The sequence below is a fragment of the Castor canadensis genome, chromosome 6, assembly GCF_047511655.1.
Source record: "Castor canadensis chromosome 6, mCasCan1.hap1v2, whole genome shotgun sequence".
In the NCBI taxonomy this organism is placed as follows: domain Eukaryota; kingdom Metazoa; phylum Chordata; class Mammalia; order Rodentia; family Castoridae; genus Castor; species Castor canadensis.
In genome coordinates, this window is record NC_133391.1 from 101,751,327 (window position 1) to 101,776,171 (window position 24,845).

General features: G+C 38.2%; 1 pseudogene; it reads right to left on the reverse strand.

Moving 5' to 3' along the window:
* Positions 1-23,607: 23,607 nt before the first annotated feature.
* Positions 23,608-24,608, reverse strand: LOC109702537 (bifunctional methylenetetrahydrofolate dehydrogenase/cyclohydrolase, mitochondrial pseudogene; annotated as a pseudogene).
* Between the last annotated feature and the right edge of the window lie 237 nt (positions 24,609-24,845).

The following is a 24,845-nucleotide window of genomic DNA, read 5'->3' on the forward strand; positions in this document are numbered from 1 at the left end:
TGCTTTAGTTTCTCTGCGTTAAGGGCAACAAATGCTAGGTAGTTTTTTAGGTGTCTTACCTATTCTCACCCCTCCCTTCTGTGCTCTCGCTTTTATCATGTGCTCATAGTCCAGTCCCCTTGTTGTGTTTGCCCTTGATCTAATGTCCACATATGAGGGAGAACATACGAATTTTGGTCTTTTGGGCCAGGCTAACCTCACTCAGAATGATGTTCTCCAATTCCATCCATTTACCAGTTTGAAGTCAGGTATTGTGATACCTCCTGCATTGTTCTTTTGACTGAGTATTGCCTTGGCTATTCATGGCCTCTTGTGTTTCCATATAAATTTGACAGTAGATTTTTCAATCTCTTTAATGAATGTCATTGGAATTTTGATGGGAATTGCATTAAACATGTAGATTACTTTTGGGAGTATCGACATTTTTACTATGTTGATTCTACCAATCCATGAGCATGGGAGATCTCTCCACTTTCTATAGTCTTCCTCAATCTCTTTCTTCAGAAGTGTATAGTTTTCCTTCTAGAGGTCTTTCACATCTTTTGTTAGGTTTACACCTAGGTATTTGATTTTTTTGAGGCTATTGTAAATGGAATTGTTTTCATACATTCTTTTTCAGTATGCTCATTGTTAGTGTATAGAAATGCTAATGATTTTTCTATGTTGATTTTATATCCTGCTACCTTGCTATAGCTATAGCTATTGATGATGTCTAGAAGCTTCTGAGTAGAGTTTTTTGGGTCTTTAAGGTATAGGATCATGTCATCTGCAAATAGGGATATTCTGAAAGTTTCTTTACCTATTTGTATTCCTTTTATCCCTTCTTCTTGCCTAATTGCTCTAGCTAGGAATTCCAGTACTATGTTGAATAGGAGTGGAGACAGTGGGCATCCTTGTCTGGTTCCTGATTTTAGAGGGAATGGTTTCAGCTTTTCTCCCTTAAGTATAATGCTGGCTGTAGGTTTGTCATATATAGCTTTTATAATGTTGAGGAACTTTCCTTCTATTCCTAGTTTTCTTAGAGCTTTTATCATGAAATGATGTTGGATCTTATCAAAGGCTTTTTCTGCATCTATTGAGATGATCAAGTGGTTTTTGTCTTTCCTTCTGTTAATGTGGTTTATTACGTTTATTGATTTTCGTATGTTGAACCACCCCTGCATCCCTGGGATGAAGCCTACTTGGTCGTGGTGAATAATCTTTTTGATGTGTTGCTGAATTCGGTTTGCCATTATTTTGTTGAGGATTTTTGCATCAATGTTCATTGAGGAGATTGGCCTATAGTTCTCCTTTTCGGAGGTGTCTTTGCCTGGTTTTGGGATAAGTGTAATACTGGCTTTATATAATGTGTTTGGCAGTTTTCCTTCCCTTTCTATTTCATGGAACAGTTTAAGGAGGGTTGGTATCAGTTCTTCTTTAAAGGTCTGATAGAATTCAGCAGAGAATCCATCAGGTCCTGGACTTTTCTTTTTGGAGAGACTCTTGATTGCTGCTTCAATTTCATTTTGTGTTATAGGTCTATTCAGGTGATTAATTTCCTCTTGGTTCAGCTTTGGATGATAATATGTATCTAGAAATCTGTCCATTTCTTTTAGATTTTCAAATTTATTTGAATATAGGTTTTCAAAGTAGTCTCTGATGATTTCCTGGACTTCCATGGTGTTTGTTGTTATCTCCCCTTTTGCATTCCTTATTCTACTAATTTGGGTTTTTTCTCTCCTCATTTTAGTCAGGTTTGCCAGGGGTCTATCGATCTTGTTTATTTTTTAAAAGAACCAACTTTTTGTTTCATTAATTCTTTGTATGGTTTTTTTGGTTTCTATTTCGTTGATTTCAGCTCTTGTTTTTATTATTTCTCTCCTTCTATTTGTTTTGGGATTTGCTTGTTCTTGTTTTTCTAGGAGTTTGAGATGTATCATTAGGTCATTGATTTGGGATCTTTCAATCTTTTTAATATATGCACTCATGGCTATAAACTTTCCTCTCAAGACTGCCTTTGCTGTGTCCCCTAGGTTCTGGTAGGTTGTGTTTTCATTTTCATTGACTTCCAGGAACTTTTTAATTTCCTCTTTTATTTCATCAATGATCCATTCTTCATTAAGTAATGAGTTATTTAGTTTCCAGCTGTTTGCGTGTTTTTTGTCTTTACTTTTGTTGTTGAGTTCTACTTTTACTGCATTGTGGTCAGATAGTATGCATGGTATTATTTCTATTTTCTTATATTTGCTGAGGCTTGCTTTGTGCCCTAGGATATGATCTATTTTGGAGAAGGTTCCATGGGCTGCTGAGAAGAATGTATATTGTGTAGAGGTTGGATGAAATGTTCTGTAGACATCTACTAGGTCCATTTGATCTTTTGCATATTTTAGATCTTGGATTTCTTTCTTGATTTTTTTGTTTGGATGACCTATCTATTGATGATAATGGGATATTAAAGTCTCCCACAACCACTGTGTTGTCGTTTATATGTGCTTTTAGGTCTTTCAGGGTATGTTTGATGAAATTGAGTGCATTGACATTGGGTGCATACAGATTGATGATTATTATTTCCTTTTGGTCTATTTCCCCTTTTATTAGTATGGAATGTCCTTCTTTATCTAGTTTGATCAATGTAGGTTTGAAGTCTACTTTCTCAGAGATAAGTATTGCTACTCTTGCCTGTTTTGGGGGGCCATTGGCTTGGTAAATCTTCTTCCAGCCTTTCATCCTAAGCATATGCTTATTTCTGTCGGTGAGATGAGCCTCCTGTAAGCAACAAATTGTTGGATCTTCTTTTTTAATCAATTTTGTCAAACGGTGTCTTTTGATGGGTGAATTAATCCATTAACATTAAGCATTAGTACTGATAGGTATGTGGTGATTCCTGCCATTTAGTTATCTTAGTTGTTTGAAGGTTTGATTGTGTGTACCTAACTTGATGTTACTCTCTACTGTCTTGCTTTTTCTTTTCCTGTGGTTTGGTGCTGCCTGCCTTTTCATGGTTAAGTTGGGTGTCACTTTCTGTGTGCAGAATCCCTTAAAGAATCTTTTGTAATGGTGGCTTTGTGGTCACATATTGTTTTAGTTTCTGCTTATCATGGAAGACTTTTATTGCTCCATCTAGTTTGAATGATAGCTTTGCTGGGTAGAGTATCCTGGGGTTGAAGTTATTTTCATTCAGTGCCCGGAAGATCTCACCCCACGCTCTTCTTGCTTTTAATGTTTCTGTTGAGAAGTCTGCTGTGATTTTGATGGGTTTACCTTTGTATGTTACTTGTTTTTTTTTCCTCTTACAGCCTTCAACATTCTTTCCTTAGTTTCTGAACTTGTTGTTTTAATGATGATATGTCGTGGAGTAGTTCTATTTTGATCTGGTCTGTTTGGTGTCCTGGAGGCCTCTTGCATTTGTATGGGAATATCTTTCTCTAGATTTGGGAAATTTTCCGTTATTATTTTGTTGAATATATTACGCATTCCCTTTGTTTGCACCTCTTCTCCTTCTTCGATGCCCATGATTCCCAAGTTTGGTCTTTTGATGGAGTCAGTGAGTTCTTGCATTTTCTTTTCACAGGTCTTGAGTTGTTTAGTTAATAGTTCTTCGGTTTTTCCTTTAATTACCATTTCATCTTCAAGTTCTGAGATTCTGTCTTCTGTTTGTTCTATTCTGCTGGATTGGCCTTCCGTTTTGTTTTGCAGTTCTGTTTCGTTCTTTTTTCTGAGGTTTTCCATATCCTGGCAGTTTTCCTCTTTAATGTTGTCTATTTTTGTCCTGAGTTCATTTATCCATTTATTCATTGTGTTCTCTCTTTCACTTTGGTGTTTATACAGTGCTTCTATGGTTTCCTTTATTTCTTCTTTTGCTTTTTCAAATTCTCGATTTTTGTTATCTTGGAATTTCTTGAGTGTCTCCTGTACATTTTGGTTGACCCTATCCAGTATCATCTCTATAAAATTCTCATTGAGTACTTGTAGTATGTCTTCTTTTAAATTATTCTTGTGGGCTTCATTGGGTCCTTTGGCATAGTTTATCTTCATTTTGTTGGAGTCTGGATCTGAGTTTCTGTTCTCTTTATTCCCCTCTGGTTCCTGTACTAATTTTTTGCTGTAGGGAAACTGGTTTCCCTGTTTTTTCTGTCTTCCTGTCATTGTCTTTGGTGTTGTTACTGTCCCTGTACTGTGTGCAATTAAGTATTTTCTAGCTTGTAATAATAACAATGGTAATATTTAGAATGGAAGAGTGAGCTGAGATGGAAAGCAAGAAGTTAAAGAAAAGGGGAAAACAAATATACAGACAAGAGGGAGAAAACAGAACAAGGTATCAGACAAGAGAGTTTCAAAGGTATAAACAGGGAGTGTTAGTGTACTAATCGACAGTAAGCTGAACAGACATTAGAGAGACATTTAGAGGATTGAAAATCAAAGATAAAGAAATAAAAAATAAGTAAATGAAAGAAATATCTATTTATAAAACTGAATTAAAATAAAATGGAAAATAGAAAATTAAAAAAAAAAAAACTTCCAAGTTTATATGCAATGCAGTTTCAATCTCAATAATTTGGGTGTCCGTCTCAATCTCCAGTCCTGGAGTTGGTGCCTCAGATGTTGTTCTGTAGTTGTCGCATCAAAGGGGATGCATAAAGTAGAACAAAACTACACACTCACACACACACACACACACACACACACACACACACACACACACACAAAAGCCCCACCAAGTGTCCCAAGTTCAAATGCAATACAATTTCAGTAAGTTTTTCACCTTGCAGGTGTAATTCGGTTGTTCTCTCATCAAAGTTAGGGAGAAAAAGAGAAAAACAGAGTCTGGAGACAGTTCTGAGAATGGTATCTGCAACTGTGGCTTGCCTGCCTGCTGCTCTCAGCCTGCTGTAGCTAGCGGTGTTATTTATGCAGATCTCTGGGGTGAACTTAGCACTCACCTGGTCCCACAGGCTTTGTTTGTTCAGAGTTCTCCTGTGTGGGAGCCTCTGCTACAAGCTTTCCCCTTTCCAAGCACTGGGAAAGGTGACACTGCCCCCGCATTGTCAGGCCTGCGTGTTTATTTACAGTTCATGTGGGAGGTGGCTCTTCCCCCCTCTCCTGTGCAGTTTTCCTCCCACTGCCACTTTCACAAGCTTTCCTGCTCCTGCTTACTGGGCTGTGCTGCTGCTCCTGCCGGCCGCCATGTTTATTTACAGTTCAAGTGGGAAGTGGGTCTTCCCTCCTCTCCTGTGGAGTTTTTCTCCCTCTGCCACTCTCACCAGCTTCCCCGCTCCTGTTGCTGGGCGCACGCCCCGCTCCTGCCAGAGCCTCTCCGGCCCACCCGGCTTGTTTATTTACAGTCCCGGGAAGGATTCCCTTCCCCCAATCTTCAGCGCTCAGGGTGCCCCACCCTCTTTCCAGTGTGTCTTAATTGTTCTTATTGGTTATTACTCAGTTTCTCTTTTTTTCCCTGGGTGGAGGTCAGTCTGTCCAGGGGGCTATGCTGCTCTGGCCCAGGCTTGTCTGTGGGAGAACCGCGGTACCGCGAAGCTCACCTGGTCCACGTCTTCCCAGTAGGTGCCGGCCACTGGCGGCCCAGGGGCCCTCCTCGTTTCTCCGTTTAACGTGAAGTGGAGATTCTCTGTGCCGGCTGGAGGTGTGGAGGAGTCAAAGTTATGCCTTTTCTCGGTGATTATGCCTGCAAAGTGTGTCTCCAGCATCTCTCCAAGATTTCACTATAGGAGGCTCGCTTTCTGCTTCCTACCTCTAGCCGCCATCTTGGAATCCTCTCGAGACACTGATTTTAAACTGAAGTATCACAAAAACAACTTAAAAAATTCAACAAAAAAACAAATAATTCATTCAATAAATGAATAATGGAACTGAATAAGATTTTTTTCAAATTAATAAGTACAAATGGCCAATAAATGTATGAAAAAATGTTCAACATCCTTAACCATTAAGGAAGTGCAAATCAAAACTGCATTAAGATTCCACCTTACCCCAATCAGAATGTCAGTCATCAAGAAAACATATAACAGGGGCTGGAGGTGTGGTTGAAGTGGTTGACTGCCTGCTTTTCAATGGTGAAACCCTGAGTCCAAATTCCAGTCCTACGTAAAAGAAAAGAAAACAAATAACAACAAATGCTGGCAAGGATGCAAGGTTGGGGGCTGGAATAACCCCTATTCAAATGTAAATTAGTCTAATTATTATGGAAATCAGTATGGAGTTTCCTCAAAAAATCAAAACTAGAACTTTCATATGATCCAACCATACCATTTCAAAGAATCAAAGTCAGCTTCCTATAGAGATAGCTATATATCCAAATATAGTGGCACTATTCAATAGCCAAATAATGGAACCAATCTAGGCACCCATCAACAGGTGAACAGATAAAGAAACTGTGCTATCCATACACAATGGAGTTTTATTCAACCATAAAGAAGACTGAAATTATATCATTTGCTACTGGAGATCATCATGTTAAGTGAAGTAAGTCAGTCCTACAAAGATAAGTATTGCATGTTTTCTTTCATTTGTAGAATATAGGTGTGAAAAAAAGTCATGAGAGCAAAAGAGGGACTACTAGGAAAATGAAAGGAGAAGGAGAATAAGAAAAGTAATAAAAGGATGATATGATCAAATTTCATTATATTCATGTATGAAATGTCATAATGAAACCTCTTTGTACAAGTAATATATGTTAATAATAAAATGAAGAAGACAAATAGCTTGATTTTCAAATGGGCAAAGGGCCACCACCTGCTCCAAACCTGGTGTGCATCAATTGGCAGAACAAACAGGTGAGTGCCACGCACCACATAGGACTCACATATCCACCCCCAGGAACATAAACCAGCATAGCCCCTTGGCAAACTGATACCCCTCCCCAATAAAACTACAAAAGAAACAGTGAACTGTAACCAAACACAGACAACAGAGGGCATGGGTAGAACACTGAACCTGCCCAGGAAAAAGGGGGCAGGGCAAAGGACTAAAATCTCAGCACCAAACTCTCAGTGAATAAACACAGAGACAAGCTACATCCCAAAGCAGGGCAGGTAGTGGATTGCAGAGCTGATCTCCTGAACCAAAGAGCAGCATTCAAAACCAAACTGCCACACCTCACTGTGGGAGGAGCTGACCAAACAGCTGCAGCTGAAATATAACACAGCTGTTGGCTACGAAAACCACCATGCATGATCTGGCAAACTTACCTAACTTCACAATTTCAATTACACTGGTGTACAAAAGAACAAAACACTACTCACAAGGCAGTCACCTGGTGATACCACGTCAGAGCTTCTGCTTATATGCCAATACCAGGACTGTATGCTAGAGGAATAACTCCAGAACTTAAACTAAGATTGAAATTCTATTGTTCCTGAATCTGGCGGGTTTTTTTATTGTGTTTTTTTTTCTGTTTGTTTGTTTCTTATATTATTATGGGATTTTTATTTTTATTTCTATTTTCCTTTTTTTCTTCCTGTACTGTCAACTTCACCATCATGATCTTCTCATCCCTACTCTCACCCCCTTCATGCCCCCTCCTTCTCCTGTGCTACAAATCCATTGGTCTCCTTCCCAACTACTCATTCTTCCCCTTCTCATCCACTCTCTCCCCCTGCCTTTACCTCCCCCTCCCATCCTCTTCTAACCTGTCATCAAAATACCACTCCCTCCTACATACTCACCACCTGCTCACCAACCTACTGTACCAACTTTATACAACCCCACCCCCCTGCGATCCCTGACACAAGCACCCTCCACTACAACAACAGAAATACACCCAAACACACACAAGGGCCACAAAACCCAGAATCCCCCACATTGCTTCCCCCATTTACTCACCTATGTCTGGTCTCCCCTTTTAGTGCCACCCTATCCAACTCCCCAAATATCTACAGCTAGCTAACAAACATTAACCCTTCAACTCTCACTATTCATAGATAATACCACCAAGGAGTCTTCTATATAATCTATAAACAACTGGTCAGGCATTGAACCTGTGAATTAGTTATTGCTAAATCACACCTCCAGGCCAGGGACAGGAATAGCACACCAACCTAGATAACAACCAAGACAGTCAAAACACAAAAATTAAACCAAGTGAAAGAAAACAGGCAATTGAAACGAACAACAAGCCTAGCAAGAACATAGTTACCAAGCACCAAGTGGACCAATGGGAAGAGGAAGAAGAAGTGAAAAACACTTTCCTCAAAAAAATAATTCAATACAGGATTCAGAGGGAAATGAACAAAATAGATACCGTGTTCCCAACCCCAACAAAACAATGATAAATGATACTAAGAAACCCATCAATGCCCACAAAAACACCCTCAAAGAAGAAATCTTCCAAGAAGTCACTGAGAATTTCATGGAGAAAATACTAGACATGGTTAGCCAAAATGTACAAGATGCACTCAAGAAATTTCAAGACACCAAAAATAAAGAACATGAGAAGACACAGAAACAAATAAATGAACTCAGAGGTGACCTAAACAAACACCAAAGTGAAACAGAGGACACTATAATAAGAGAGATAAATGAATTAAAGATGAAAATAGGAATTCCAAGATGGCGGCTAGAGGTAGGAAGCAGAAAGCGACCCTCCTATAGTGAAATCTTGGAGAGACGCTGGAGACACACTTTGCAGGCATAATCACCGAGAAAAGGCATAACTTTGACTCCTCCACACCTCCAGCCGGCACAGAGAATCTCCACTTCATGTTAAACGGAGAACCGAGGAGGCCCCCGGGGCCGCCAGTGGCCGGCGCCCATACGGCTTGGGAAGACGCGGACCAGGTGAGCTTCACGGTACCGCGGTTCCCCCACAGACAAGCCTGGGCCAGAGCAGCATAGCCCCCTGGACAGACTGACGTCCACCCGGGAAAAAAAGAGAAAATGAGTACTAAGCAGTAAGAACAGTTAAGACACGCTGGAAAGAGGGTGGGGCGCCCTGAGCGCTGAAGATTGGGGGAAGGGAACCCTTCCCGGGACTGTAAATAAACGAGCCAGTCGGGCCGGAGAGGCTCTGGCGGGAGCGGGGCGCGCCCAGCAACCAGGAGCGGGACGCTTGTGAGAGGAGGGAAGACCCACTTCCCACATGAACTGTAAATAAACACGCAGGCCTGACAACGCGGGGCAGTGTCGCCTTTCCCAGTGCTTGGAAAGGGAAAAGCCTGTAGCAGAGGCCCCCCTCCCCCGCACAGGAGAACTCTGAGCAAACAAAGCCTGTGGGACCAGGTGAGTGCTAGCTCACCCCAGAGATCTGCATAAATAACGCCGCCAGCTACAGGCTGAGAGCAGCAGGCAGGCAAGCCACAGTTGCAGATACCACTCTCGGAACTGCCTCCAGACGCTTTTTTTTTTTTTTCTTTTTCTCCCTACCTTTGATGAGAGAACAGCCGAATTACACCTGCAAGCCGAAAAACTTACTGAAACTGTATTGCATTTGAACTGGGGACACTTGGGTTTTTTTTTTTTTTTTTTTTTTTTTATCCTCTGTGTGTGTGTGAGTGTGTAGTTTTGTTCTACTTTATGCATCCCCTTTGATGAGACAACTACAGAACAACATCTGAGGCACCAACTCCAGGACTGGAGATTGAGACGGACATCCAAATTATTAAGACTGAAACTGCATTGCATATAAACTTGGAAGTTTTTGGTTTTTTGTTTTTTTTTTTTTTTTTAATTTTCTATTTTCCATTTTATTTTAATTCATTTTTATAAATAGATATTACTTTCATATACTTATTTTTTATTTTTTTATCTTTGATTTTCAATCCTCTCTCTGTCTCTCTATTGTCTGTTCAGCTTACTGTCGATTAGTACACTAACACTCCCTGTTTATACCTTTGAAACTCTCTTGTCTGATACCTTCTTCTGCTTTCTCCCTCTTGTCTATATATTTGTTTTCCCCTTTTCTTTAACTTCTTGCTTTCCATCTCAGCTCACTCTTCCATTCTCAATATTACCATTGTTATTATTACAAGCTAGAAAATACTTAATTGCACACAGTACAGGGACAGTAACAACACCAAGGACAATGACAGGAAGACAGAAAAAACAAGGAAACCAGTTTCCCCACAGCAAAAAATTAGTACAGGAACCAGAGGGGAATGAAGAGAACAGAAACTCAGATCCAGACTCCAACAAAATGAAGATAAACTATGCCAAAGGACCCAATGAAGCCCACAAGAATAATTTAAAAGAAGACATACTACAAATACTCAATGAGAATTTTATAGAGATGATACTGGATAGGGTCAACCAAAATGTACAGGAGACACTCAAGAAATTCCAAGACAATAAAAATAGAGAATTTGAAAAAGCAAAAGAAGAAATAAAGGAAACCATAGAAGCACTGTATAAACACCAAAGTGAAAGAGAAAACACAATGAATAAATGGATAAATGAACTCAGGACAAAAATAGACAACAATAAAGAAGAAAACAGCCAGGATATGGAAAACCTCAGAAAAAAGAATGAAACAGAACTGCAAAACAAAACGGAAGGCCAATCCAGCAGAATAGAACAAACAGAAGACAGAATCTCAGAACTTGAAGATGAAATGGTAATTAAAGGAAAAACTGAAGAACTATTAATTAAACAACTCAAGACCTGTGAAAAGAAAATGCAAGAACTCACTGACTCCATCAAAAGACCAAACTTGAGAATCATGGGCATCGAAGAAGGAGAAGAGGTGCAAGCGAAGGGAATGCGTAATATATTCAACAAAATAATAACGGAAAATTTCCCAAATCTAGAGAAAGATATTCCCATACACATGCAAGAGGCCTCCAGGACACCAAACAGACCAGATCAAAATAGAACTACTCCACGACATATCATCATTAAAACAACAAGTTCAGAAACTAAGGAAAGAATATTGAAGGCTGTAAGAGAGAAAAAACAAGTAACATACAAAGGTAAACCCATCAAAATCACAGCAGACTTCTCAACAGAAACATTAAAAGCAAGAAGAGCGTGGGGTGAGATCTTCCGGGCACTGAATGAAAATAACTTCAACCCCAGGATACTCTACCCAGCAAAGCTATCATTCAAACTAGATGGAGCAATAAAAGTCTTCCATGATAAGCAGAAACTAAAACAATATGTGACCACAAAGCCACCATTACAAAAGATTCTGCAAGGGATCCTGCACACAGAAAGTGACACCCAACTTAACCATGAAAAGGCAGGCAGCACCAAACCACAGGATAAGAAAAAGCAAGACAGTAGAGAGTAACATCAAGTTAGGTACACAAAATCAAACCTCCAAACAACTAAGATAACTAAATGGCAGGAATCACCACATACCTATCAGTACTAACACTTAATGTTAATGGACTTAATTCACACATCAAAAGACACCGTTTGACAAAATGGATTAAAAAAGAAGATCCAACAATTTGTTGCTTACAGGAGTCTCATCTCACCAACAGAAATAAGCATATGCTTAGGATGAAAGGCTGGAAGAAAATTTACCAAGCCAATGGCCCCCGAAAACAAGCAGGAGTAGCAATACTTATCTCTGACAAAGTAGACTTCAAACCTACATTGATCAAACGAGATAAAGAAGGACATTCCATACTAATAAAAGGGGAAATAGACCAAAAGGAAATAATAATCATCAATCTGTATGCACCCAATGTCAACGCACCCAATTTCATCAAACATACCCTGAAAGAACTAAAAGCATATATAAACGCCAACACAGTGGTTGTGGGAGACTTTAATATCCCATTATCATCAATAGATAGGACATCCAAACAAAAACTCAATAAAGAAATCCAAGATCTAAAATATGCAATAGATCAAGTGGACCTAGTAGATGTCTACAGAACATGTCATCCAACCTCTACACAATATACATTCTTCTCAGCAGCCCATGGAACCTTCTCCAAAATAGATCATATCCTAGGGCACAAAGCAAGCCTCAGCAAATATAAGAAAATAGAAATAATACCATGCATACTATCTGACCACAATGCAGTAAAAGTAGAACTCAACAACAAAAGTAAAGACAAAAAACATGCAAACAGCTGGAAACTAAATAACTCATTACTTAATGAAGAATGGATCATCGATGCAATAAAAGAGGAAATTAAAATGTTCCTGGAAGTCAATGAAAATAAAAACACAACCTACCGGAACCTATGGGACACAGCTAAGGCAGTCTTGAGAGGAAAGTTTATAGCCATGAGTGCATATATTAAAAAGTTTGAAAGATCCCAAATCAATGACCTAATGATACATCTCAAACTCCTAGAAAAACAAGAACAAGCAAATCCCAAAACAAATAGAAGGAGAGAAATAATAAAAATAAGAGCTGAAATCAACGAAATAGAAACCAAAAAAACCATACAAAGAATTAATGAAACAAAAAGTTGGTTCTTTTAAAAAATAAACAAGATTGATAGACCCCTGGCAAACCTGACTAAAATGAGGAGAGAAAAAACCCAAATTAGTAGAATCAGGAATGCAAAAGGGGAGATAACAACAAACACCATGGAAGTCCAGGAAATCATCACAGACTACTTTGAGAACCTATATTCAAATAAATTTGAAAATCTAAAAGAAATGGACAGATTTCTAGATACATATGATCATCCAAAACTGAACCAAGAGGAAATTAATCACCTGAATAGACCTATAACACAGAATGAAATTGAAGTAGCAATCAAGAGTCTCCCCAAAAAGAAAAGTCCAGGACCTGATGGATTCTCTGCTGAATTCTATCAGACCTTTAAAGAAGAACTGATACCAACCCTCCTTAAACTGTTCCACGAAATAGAAAGGGAAGGAAAACTGCCAAACACATTATATAAAGCCAGTATTACACTTATCCCAAAACCAGGCAAAGACACCTCCAAAAAGGAGAACTATAGGCCAATCTCCCTAATGAACATTGATGCAAAAATCCTCAACAAAATAATGGCAAATCGAATTCAGCAACACATCAAAAAGATTATTCACCACGACCAAGTAGGCTTCATCCCAGGGATGCAGGGGTGGTTCAACATACGAAAATCAATAAACGTAATAAACCACATTAACAGAAGGAAAGACAAAAACCACTTGATCATCTCAATAGATGCAGAAAAAGCCTTTGATAAGATCCAACATCATTTCATGATAAAAGCTCTAAGAAAACTAGGAATAGAAGGAAAGTTCCTCAACATTATAAAAGCTATATATGACAAACCTACAGCCAGCATTATACTTAACGGAGAAAAATTAAAACCATTCCCTCTAAAATCAGAAACGAGACAAGGATGCCCACTATCTCCACTCCTATTCAACATAGTACTGGAATTCCTAGCCAGAGCAATTAGGCAAGAAGAAGGAATAAAAGGAATACAAATAGGTAAAGAAACTGTCAAAATATCCCTATTTGCAGACGACATGATCCTATACCTTAAAGACCCAAAAAACTCTACTCAGAAGCTTCTAGACATCATCAATAGCTATAGCAAGGTAGCAGGATATAAAATCAACATAGAAAAATCATTAGCATTTCTATACACTAACAATGAGCAAACGGAAAAAGAATGTATGAAAACAATTCCATTTACAATAGCCTCAAACAAAATCAAATACCTAGGTGTAAACCTAACAAAAGATGTGAAAGACCTCTACAAGGAAAACTATACACTTCTGAAGAAAGAGATTGAGGAAGACTATAGAAAGTGGAGAGATCTCCCATGCTCATGGATTGGTAGAATCAACATAGTAAAAATGTCGATACTCCCAAAAGTAATCTACATGTTTAATGCAATTCCCATCAAAATTCCAATGACATTCATTAAAGAGATTGAAAAATCTACTGTTAAATTTATATGGAAACACAAGAGGCCACGAATAGCCAAGGCAACACTCAGTCAAAAGAACAATGCAGGAGGTATCACAATACCTGACTTCAAACTATATTACAAAGCAATAACAATAAAAACACCATGGTACTGGCACAAAAACAGACATGAAGACCAGTGGAACAGAATAGAGGATCCAGATATGAAGCCACACAACTATGAGCAACTTATCTTTGACAAAGGATCTAAAAATATACAATGGAGAAATAGCAGCCTCTTCAACAAAAACTGCTGGGAAAACTGGTTAGCAGTCTGCAAAAAACTGAAACTAGATCCATGTATATCACCCTATACCAAGATTAACTCAAAATGGATCAAGGATCTTAATATCAGACCCCAAACTCTTAAGTTGATACAAGAAAGAGTAGGAAATACTCTGGAGTTAGTAGGTATAGGTAAGAACTTTCTCAATGAAACCCCAGCAGCACAGCAACTAAGAGATAGCATAGATAAATGGGACCTCATAAAACTAAAAAGCTTCTGTTCATCAAAAGAAATGGTCTCTAAACTGAAGAGAACACCCACAGAGTGGGAGAAAATATTTGCCAATTATACATCAGACAAAGGACTGATAACCAGAATATACAGGGAACTTAAAAAACTAAATTCTCCCAAAACTAATGAACCAATAAAGAAATGGGCAAGTGAACTAAACAGATCTTTCTCAAAACAAGAAATTCAAATGGCCAGAAAACACATGAAAAAATGCTCACCATCTCTAGCAATAAAGGAAATGCAAATTAAAACTACACTAAAATTCCACCTCACCCCTGTTAGAATAGCCATCATCAGCAACACCGCCAACAACAGGTGTTGGCGAGGATGCGGGGAAAAAGGAACCCTCTTACACTGTTGGTGGGAATGTAAACTAGTACAACCACTCTGGAAAAAAATTTGGAGGCTACTTAAAAAGCTGGACATCGATCTACCATTTGATCCAGTAATACCACTCTTGGGGATATACCCAAAAGACTGTTACTCCAGAGGCACCTGCACATCCATGTTTATTGCGGCACTATTCACAATAGCCAAGTTATGGAAACAGCCAAGATGCCCCAGCACAGACGAATGGATTAAGAAAATGTGGTATCTATACACAATGGAATTCTATGCAGCCATGAAGAACAACGAAATGTTATCATTCGCTGGTAAATGGATGGAACTGGAGAACATCATTCTGAGTGAGGTTAGCCTGGCCCAAAAGACCAAAAATCGTATGTTCTCCCTCATATGTGGACATTAGATCAAGGGCAAACACAACAAGTGGATTGGACTATGAGCACATGATAAACGCGAGAGCACACAAGGGAGGGGTGAGGATAGGTAAGACACCTAAAAAACTAGCTAGCATTTGTTGCCCTTAATGCAGAGAAACTAAAGCAGATACCTTAAAGCAACTGAGGCCAATAGGAAAAGGGGAACAGGTACTAGAGAAAAGGTTAGATCAAAAAGAATTAACCTAGAAGGTAACACCCACACACAGGAAATCAATGTGAGTCAATGCCCTGTATAGCTATCCTTATCTCAACCAGCAAAACCCCTTGTTCCTTCCTATTAATGCTTATACTGTCTCTACAACAAAATTAGAGATAAGGGGAAAATAGTTTCTGCTGGGTATTGAGGGGGGGGAGCGGGAGGGGGTGGAGTGGGTGGTAAGGGAGGGGGTGGGGGCAGGGGGGAGAAATGAACCAAGCCTTGTATGCACATATGAATAATAAAAGAAAAAAAAATAAATAAAGATGAAAATAAAAAATATTAAAGAGGAGGTGACCAAAGATATGGAAAACCTCAGAAGAAAGAACCAAACAGAAATGCAAAACACAGTGGAAGGCCACTCCAGCAGACTAGAACAAGTAAAAGACATAATCTCAGAACTCGAAGATAAAATAAAAATTAAAGAAAAAAAAAAACAGAAGAAATGCTAGTCAAACAACTCAAGAGCTATGAAAGGAACAGGCAAGAACTCACCAACTCCATCAAAAGACCAAACCTGAGAATCATGGGTGTTAAAGAAGGACAAGAGGTCCAAGCAAAAGGGATTTGTAATATATTCAATAAAATAATAACAGAAAATTCCTAAACCTCAAGAAAGTTTGCCCATTCAGGTACAGGAAGCCACCAGGACACCAAACGGACTTGACCAAAATAGAACAGCTTCAGCAATGTAGCAGGATACAAATTCAACTTACCCAAATCAGTAGCCTTTCTATACACCAACAATGAACAAATTGAGAAAGAATATAGGAAAACAATTCTATTTACAATAACCTCAAAAAAAAAATCAAATACCTAGGAGTAAACTTAACAAAGGATGTGAATGACCTCTACAAGGAAAACTATAAACCCGTGAAGAAAGAGATTGAGGAAGATTACAGAAGATGGAAAGCTCTTCCATGCTCAGGGATTGGTAGACTCAACATAGTAAAAAATGGCTATCCTACTGAAAATAATTTACATGTTCAACACAATTCCCATCAAAATTCCAATGACATTTGTCACAGAGATTGAAAAATCTACCCTAAAGTTCATTTGGAAACACAAGAGATTGCAAATAGCCAAGGCAATACTCAGCAAAAAGAACAATGCTGGAGGTATCACAATACCCAACTTCAAACTATGTTACAGAGTCAAAGCAATAAAAACAGCATGGTACTGGCACAAAAACAGATATGAAGACCAGTGGGATAGAATAAAGGACCAGATATGAATCCACACAGCTAAGCCCACCTTATTTTTGACAAAGGCACCAAAAACATATGATGAAGGACAGACAGCCCCAAAAAATGTTGCTGGGAAAAGTGGGTATCTGCTGGAAGAAAACTGAAACTAGACCCATGTCTATCACACTATACTAGTATCAACTAAAAGTAGATTAAGGACCTGAAACTCTGACATTAATACAGGAAAAAGCAGGGAATAATCTAGAAACAATAGGTATAAGCAAAGAATTCCTCAGTAGAACTCCAGCAGCCCAGCCACTGAGAGAAAAGAAGGACAAATGGGAATACAGAAAATTAAAAAGCTTTTACAGAGCTAAAGAAATGGTCTCTAAACTGAACAGACCACCCACAGAATGAGAGAAAATATTTGCTGGCTATACTATCACATATTGGACATGAGTCACTCACTAAGGAGAGAACACATACAGGAGGAATAGGGAAAGGGAAGGAAACCTTAAACTTGAAAGTATTTTATTGTGCCTACTATAGAGGAGTGAATAAAGTAATCTTAAACTGGCAGAGGCCACTATGGGAAGGTGACGGGAAAGTAGTGAAGAGGTCTGGTAGAGATGAACCAATTCAGATTGTAATACACATGTGCATGAAAGCAATGCTAGGAATCTCTTTGTATAGCTATCCTTATCTCAAGCTAGCAAAAATGCCATGTCTTTCTTTTTTTTTTTTTTAATTTTTTTATTTTATTATTTTTTTTTCCTTTTTCTTTTATTATTCATATGTGCATACAAGGCTTGGTTCATTTCTCCCCCCTGCCCCCACCCCCTCCCTTACCACCCACTCCACCCCCTCCCTCTCCCCCCCAATACCCAGCAGAAACTATTTTGCCCTTATTTCTAATTTTGTTGTAGAGAGAGTATAAGCAATAATAGGAAGGAACAAGGGTTTTTGCTGGTTGAGATAAGGATAGCTATACAGGGCATTGACTCACATTGATTTCCTGTGTGTGGGTGTTACCTTCTAGGTTAATTCTTTTTGATCTAACCTTTTCTCTAGTACCTGTTCCCCTTTTCCTATTGGCCTCAGTTGCTTTAAGGTATCTGCTTTAGTTTCTCTGCGTTAAGGGCAACAAATGCTAGCTAGTTTTTTAGGTGTCTTACCTATCCTCACCCCTCCCTTGTGTGCTCTCGCGTTTATCATGTGCTCATAGTCCAATCCCCTTGTTGTGTTTGCCCTTGATCTAATGTCCACATATGAGGGAGAACATACGATTTTTGGTTTTTTGAGCCAGGCTAACCTCACTCAGAATGATGTTCTCCAATTCCATCCATTTACCAGCGAATGATAACATTTCATTCTTCTTCATGGCTGCATAAAATTCCATTGTGTATAGATACCACATTTTCTTAATCCATTCGTCAGTGCTGGGGCATCTTGGCTGTTTCCATAACTTGGCTATTGTGAATAGTGCTGCAATAAACATGTATGTGCAGGTGCCTCTGGAGTAACAGTCTTTTGGGTATATCCCCAAGAGTGGAATTGCTGGATCAAATGGTAGATCAATGTCCAGCTTTTTAAGTAGCCTCCAAATTTTTTTCCAGAGTGGTTGTACTAGTCTACATTCCCACCAACAGTGTAAGAGGGTTCCTTTTTCCCTGCATCCTCGCCAACACCTGTTGTTGGTGGTGTTGCTGATGATGGCTATTCTAACAGGGGTGAGGTGGAATCTTAGCGTGGTTTTAATTTGCATTTCCTTTATTGCTAGCGATGGTGAGCATTTTTTCATGTGTTTTCTGGCCATTTGAATTTCTTCTTTTGAGAAAGTTGTTTAGTTCATGTGCCCATTTCTTTATTGGTTCATTAGTTTTGGGAGAATTTAGTTTTTTAAGTTCCCTGTATATTCTGGTTATCAGTCCTTTGTCTGATGTATAGTTGGCAAATATTTTCTCCCACTCTGTGGGTGTTCTCTTCAGTTTAGAGACCATTTCTTTTGATGAACAGAAGCTTTTTAGTTTTATGAGGTCCCATTTATCTATGCTATCTCTTAGTTGCTGTGCTGCTGGGGTTTCATTGAGAAAGTTCTTACCTATACCTACTAACTCCAGAGTATTTCCTACTCTTTCTTGTATCAACTTAAGAGTTTGGGGTCTGATATTAAGATCCTTGATCCATTTTGAGTTAATCTTGGTATAGGGTGATATACATGGATCTAGTTTCAGTTTTTTTCCATGTCTTTCTTATTATCTCCTATATTTTCTGTTCAACAAAATTGGAGAAGAGGGCAGAACATGTTCTGCCTGGAAGCCAAGGGGGTGGGGTGTGAGGGGGCAGGGGGAAGAGATAGTCCAAACACTTATGAATAAATGTATAAACAATTAAAAAAACAAATTTTTTTTAAAAAATAATAAATCTAAACATCCTTTTCCTTTGGTATAAAATAATAAATAAAATGGACAAAGGATCTGAAAAGATGTTTCTCAAAAGAAAGCACACAAATTGTCAAGAGGTGCATCAAAACATCTCAAGACCATTAATCAGGGAAATTCAAATGAAAACCACAATGAGACATCACCTCACACCTGTTAGGATACCCATTATGAAAAAAAGGCAAAGATAAGTATTGGAAAGTATGAAAGAAAAGAGATTGTTTGTATACTATTGGTTTGAATGTAAAAGTATAGATGTTATGGGAAATAATATGGAGGTCTCTCAAAAACTTAAAAATAGAATTACTATATAATCTAGAAATTCCACTTCTGAGTCTTCATCCAAAAGAATTGAAATCATTATTTTGAAGACATATTCTGCACTCCCATGTTCACTGCAGTATTTTGCATAATAGCCAAGATATAGAATCAATTTAAGTGTCCATCGAAGGAAGTATGGGTGAAAAAAATGTGGCATAAATACACAATGGAATGGTATTGAGCCTTAATAAAGAAAGAAATCCTGTTATTTGCAACAAATGTATGACCCTGAAGGACACTGTGCTAAGTGAAATAAGCCAAACACAGAAAAACATGTACTGTGTGATCTCACCTATATGTACAATCTTTAAAAGACTAATTCATCATACAGTGCAAACAATGTATACATATGTATGTAAATGAAAAAATGATACCTGTTGAAACTGTTCCAGGAATCAGGGGAGGAGAGATGAAGGAGAATGGTGGGGGAGGTGAATTCAAGTATGACATATTTGATATATTGTAAGAACCTTTGAAAATGCCACAATGTACCCCCACCCAGCACAACAATAAAGGGAAAAAAAGGAAATCAAATTTTAAAAAGACTAGCTCATGAAAGCAGAGTAGATTGTTAATTACCGGAGCCTGGGGAATGGGGGGAGAATGTCAAATGATACAAAATTTCAGTTAGGAGGAATAAGATCAGGAGATCCATTATACAACATGGTCATTATATTTCATAACAAATGTATTTTATATTTGAAAACCTAAAAGAGTAGATTTTAAATGTTCTCACTACAAAAAAGCAATGTGTCTGAGGGAATAGAGATGTTACTTAGCTTTCATGAGTTAATAATGCACAATGCATACTTCTATCAAAACATCATGCCATATGCCATAAACAAATACAAATTTTATTTATCAATTTTAATATACAAATACATGTGTACTGCCTCATCAAAAAATAAATAAAAATAAAACTCCCAGATATTATCTCTCAGAAAGAATTATTAATTCTTTTCTGCAAGATCTGAATAGGAAGGCAAAAATGGATGAGTCATTCTGATTCTCAACCTGTCTGTACTTTCCCTTCATGACATTATGACAACTGTAATTAACTGCTATCATAGTAGTTAATTTGTTTAATGTCAAGCACCTCCACCAAGACGTGACTTCATGAGTACTATGACCATTTATGCTGTCCATAACTGCAGCTGCCATTACCTAGCCCAAGTACTATTACATAGGAAATGCTTAATAGAAGCTCACTGAATAAATTAATTCCCAAATCTTTTTCTCCAAACTCTCCAAGATCAACTGCTTTGTACCAGAATCTTGAATGGTCACTAATGGTGCATTTCACCATGAAAAATACAGCTAAATATAATTAAACATTTCCAGACAAGAAACAATAAATTTTTACAAATACATAATCAAAATTAAGTTCAACATTTCCATGTGGTCCAAACAGAATGCTTTCAAATGGCTTATCACTTCATGTAACATTGTTGGTCACTTTCAAAGAGTATAGTGATTCTACTACAATTATTACATGGCTATTTATTGTGTAAGTTTTGCTGAAAAGATCAGTTGGCAATGATCTTTCTATAGAAGAACATAAATATAATTCTTTGATTTGCTACTGGAGTTGTTATTTGCAGAACCTAAGACTGCTTAAGATTTTCCTTTAACTTAAAGTTTACCTGAAACCCTTACTAAAGAGGTGACATGCCCAATCATTCCATTCAGTGAGTTCTCTGACACTGTCATTATTTATATCAAACCAATTTTAATCCACTAAAAATAAGAAAAACAATTATTGGACTTCTTTTAAAAAAGAATAAAAAGAAAGCAGCAAATAAGTAAAATAAATACTGACTTCACAGAAGTGTGAATTTTGTTTTCAGTGCATTTTGAATGAAAATTCTAAAGCTACAAGTGAACCTTGTCCATTATAGTGTTGGGAAAGAACTAGACTGTTTAGAAAGGTCAGCACTTGTGAAGGAATGACACAGAACTGTTGGCTAGAATACCAAGAGTGAAATGTGTTCAGTAATAGGAAATCAGAATAGTAACACTTGCTAGAACCAGAAAGGATATAAATATTCACAGATATAATCTTTTTTGGGGGGGAAGTGCATTGTACTAGGTTAGAACTCAGAGCCTTGTGCTTGCTAGGCAAGCCCTCTACCACTTGAGTCATACCCCCAGGCTATAATCTTAAGCATTATGTTAAAGTTCCTATATATTAGGTCTTTACAGTGTGACAGTCTGATTTACAAAGGTTCTTACAATATATCAAATATGTCATACCTGAATTCACCCCCTCCACCATTCTCCTTTAGCTTCCCCCACTCCATTCCTGGAATAGTTTCAACAAATATCTTGTTTTCCATTTACATTCATGTGTATACAGTATTTGCAAAAGTCATCCCATTTCCAAAATGCTAGACTCATTATGCTATGCTGACTTTACAATAACCCTTAACAGAAAAACATTTCACTGGGAAAGCAATTTCAATAGAACAACTTCAAAAACTTCTGCTTATAATTCAAGGAAATCTGTAATTAAAATCTGAATGCAGGGAATTTGAGCAATGTCACTAAATATCCTTGACACCTTTGCCTTGTACTGTGCACTTCAACAACAACTGGAAGGTTGCTAGCATGGACTATGGGCTGTCTCTGAAGTCCAGAGCTCTACCTGTATCTCCAGGGACACCATGACCAGGACTTCTTTCTCCTAAAAGCAGATGAGAACCAGAATAAAAAAATCACAGAGAAAGAACAGCTTCTCCTCTAGGACCAAAGCAGAGACTTCAAATATCTTGTTTCCAAAGGGGTCCAGCCAGTAAAAGTCAGCAGAATTCCTTCGTCTATTGAGCAGTGAGAGAAAATGTCTACCATGCCCTCGCTATGTAGATCCTTTCCTTAGTAGCAAAATTGTACTGGCCTGTTTTCTTGGAAGACAGCTCTCCTCATGAGGAAAACTAAATTGCTCCCAGTCTCTGAGGTGAAGGAACTGACCCTGAACTCTAAAGAGCTCAGAGCATGGAATTTTCTCCCTAGAGAGTGGAGAAGACTGGAAATTGGCCACATCATTAATTACTAACCCTAGAGGGAAAAAAATTGATAAAAGCCAGAGTCGCTTTATAGTGGGTAAATGTAGGAAGCACATATTCAACCTGAAAACAAGTAAATACAATGTGCATAAGAATCACTAAAAGTCTAGAAGCTAAAATTAAATCAAACACAAGATGCCATCTATTTAACCTATCAAAATGGCAAAGTTAAAATATTAACAAGTGTTGCCAAGAATGTAAAGAAACCAGTGCTGTCTGGGAAATGGGAGCATACATACATGCTGACATTTTTTTTCCACCAGAAAAAAATTTAATCAGAAAGTCTGATTAAATTTGATATTAACTCAAGATCTCAAAAATCTTTCAGGAAAGCCAATACCATATATGAGAGAAAAGCAGGTAACTACCAATGATTCTTTGATGGAAAGTAAATTGCACTTTCCAACACTTATACAACACTCCCCCCGCCAAACTGCCTTCAAGATTATTAAGCCCAAGTTTAGTTTTCAAAAATTGGCTTCAAGATATACCAGAGAAACCACAGATACTCCCTAACAATACAAAATTTAAACAGTAAAGTTTAACTATATAGCAAAAGCCAAACATGAAAATACACACAAATAATTGATAACATAAGCCTTTCAATTCTACAAAATTAAGATGGGGTTAGCTCACTGAAGTGTAACATACATAAAACGCAGGCAAGAGCAAATTGGAACAATCCTAAACTTTCCTCTAGTGACTAAGTCACAAAGATAGCTGGTTTACATGTAGCTTTTCTTTTTCTCCAGCCAATTCTGTTCTCTTCAGATAAATTTGGTTACCAATACAGAACTTAGGTAATTTTTCTTTTCTACTCAATTACCACCATTTCTTCCTCTTCACCTTTTCCCTAATTTTCTCTAACAAAATTTTTCCTTTGGGATGACCAGTTGAATTCAAAAGGCTCAGAACCTAAAATGATTATCAATTCTTACTGGAATAGCACTTGGGAAATGCAATCCTAGAAAAAGCAAATTTTTTAACTGATGTGGCTTGACAAAATTAAGCATCCATTTTCAGTGTGACAGTGTTTCTTAGGTTATCACCAGGATAATGGCTCCTTCTTGGCTAGATGTGATGATCCAGCATGACACCAGTTGTTATTTGGTGAGGTACCACAAAGTCATGTGCACACACACACACACATTTAAGCTTTCAATAAATACAAAGCTTCATTTTAAACCATTTCAGCAGAATAAATAAAAAATATTGCATTTCTATTGGTCTGCTTTGATCCTTGGATTGACTTGGAGTGCTCTTAATTGTATGGGAGACACAGTTAACTGGTGGCTACTCCACGCTCTTTAGACTTCAGCACTTCCAGTTCTTCAGGCCTTAGCACTTATTTTGCAGCAATAATGGTATTCTTCATTAGCATTGCCACTATCATGGGACCAACACCCTAGGGACTGGAATGATGTCATTGGCTTTCTTCTTGACTCCCCCAAAATCCACATCTCCAACCAACTTGGATTTCCCAGTTACAGGATCTTGAACTCTTTTTATTTCCACATAAATGACAAATGTTCCTTTCTGATCATGTCTGTTGTGATCAAATTTGGAATACCTAAAGCAGATACTACAATATCCACAAGAATTGGGTTTCTCCAACAGTTCTTTGGGAGTGTATCCATGAGATATTTTAACAGTTGCATTACCTCCAGGACTTTCATGTGCCCCATCTGTGTGTAGTAACATTGTGATGGGCATTCCAAAATTTTTTGACCTTCCAGTCACAACCACATTCTTCCCTAGGGTTGGACACATCCCATGTGATAGCTGGTAACGTGGAATACTTGTCCAAATACATTTGCCCTACATTAATTACATGAGAGCCATCAACATCCTTGTCTGGAGAAATGGCATTACAGATCTTTCTCTCATCAATGGGAGTGCCAGCTGAGCAAGGAGGTTATCCACATTTTCATCATAGTTTATTGATGAAATTCAACTGCTCATCCTCTGAGACTGAAGCTGGTTTCACAATAGTCTCACTGTTGATTCCCATATCTGCAACTGACCTGGTTTTATTGAGGACATAGGAGTGACTTACAGGAGTCTCTGAATCACGCTCAGCTGTGGCCACTTGTTGCCAGTTGCCACCCAGTCTTTCACCTCCTATTGCACTTGCTTCTTGATCTGCTGGGCCAGTTTCCTTCCAGAAATGACAGTAGCTTTATATTAAACTGCAGCAAGGTGTAAAGGGCAATGGCAGAGGTCGCAGCTATGTGCCAGTCGTAGTTTAGCAGCCAACGTGGACAAGAGAGAAGTTGCAGCCATGGCCTGCACCAGTGCCCACACCGGGCCATGCTGACGTTTTTAAGCAATGTCCATTCAAAGCAAAATCTCAAATATCCTTAAAAGCAAAATTTCTACTTGCTGTGCATGTTGGACAATAATGACTGCATCAGAACATAGGGATATAGTACAAGGATCTTATAGTAAAAGAAAACTGTCATCATCTTAAATGTTACCTACAGTAATATGAATAAACATATGAACCAGCCAGTAAAAGGA